The sequence below is a fragment of the Buceros rhinoceros genome, unplaced genomic scaffold (assembly GCF_000710305.1).
Source record: "Buceros rhinoceros silvestris isolate BGI_N320 unplaced genomic scaffold, ASM71030v1 scaffold31548, whole genome shotgun sequence".
Taxonomy (NCBI): domain Eukaryota; kingdom Metazoa; phylum Chordata; class Aves; order Bucerotiformes; family Bucerotidae; genus Buceros; species Buceros rhinoceros.
The window spans coordinates 15,262-16,094 of NW_010425765.1; the positions used below are offsets into that span (position 1 = coordinate 15,262).

General features: G+C 60.9%; 1 protein-coding gene across 1 annotated transcript in view; it reads right to left on the reverse strand.

The window, feature by feature from the left end:
* Positions 1-833, reverse strand: part of LOC104497951 (Na(+)/H(+) exchange regulatory cofactor NHE-RF2-like) — a gene marked incomplete at its 5' end in the record, with an annotated part of 8,043 nt that overhangs the window by 6,450 nt on the left and 760 nt on the right. The gene's annotated exons all lie outside the window — the stretch shown is intronic.

The window sequence follows — 833 nt, forward strand, 5'->3', positions numbered from 1 at the left end:
AGCACCATCTCCTGCCGCTCCAGCTCACTCCCATCACACTCACCCCTGGCTGAGCTCGGCCAGGCGGCACGGGGCTGCTCTCCCCCCGCCCTAGCACACCCAGGGCAGCAGGGCTGGGGGACATCAAATATTTATCAAAGCCCCAAAGAGCCGGGACGGAGGAGATTGGGTTTCCAAGCTCGTCAGCTCACCCCTTGCCGCTTTGTGTGTGCCAGGCGCTCTGCCAAGCGCTGATAAATAAATAACACAACCCCTCGCCGTGACACCGCGCTGCCGGGAGCCGCTGCCACCAGCACCCCCCATCGCGGCCCCGCGCTGCTCCCAGTATTAAACTTTCAGGTTCTGGGGAAGAGGCAGCAGCTCCCAGAGGGCTTGAAAGCAGGCAAGTGCTTTCATCTACAAGATTGCCCATGAGTTTTCTTCCACGCTCCCCTCCAGAGCCGGCAGCGAGGGCCACAGCTTGGGCTCTGCGGGAGCCTTTGGGGTCCACATGGGGTGACAGCAGCCGGATCAAGCCCTTCCTGTCCCTCTGGCCACGTGCTGCCCGACACACAGGCAGCTATGGGTGGGGAAACCTCCTTCTTCATGAGGAACACTGGACACGACCAGCCTGGAGGCAGGGCAATTCCCGGCCACCTCAAAGCTCCTGTTGTCCAGCACCCAGGGACCTCGAAGCTGCTTCCAAAAGCAGTTTCTTCCCATCTTTGCAAATCTGTGTCTTAATCTCTGCAAAGCCTTTTCCCCTCTTTCTACGGACACCAGCTCGGCTGGGCAGCACCAACCCCTCCTGGCGGCAGCCAGCAGAGCTCCAGCACCGAGCAGCATCAGGCCAT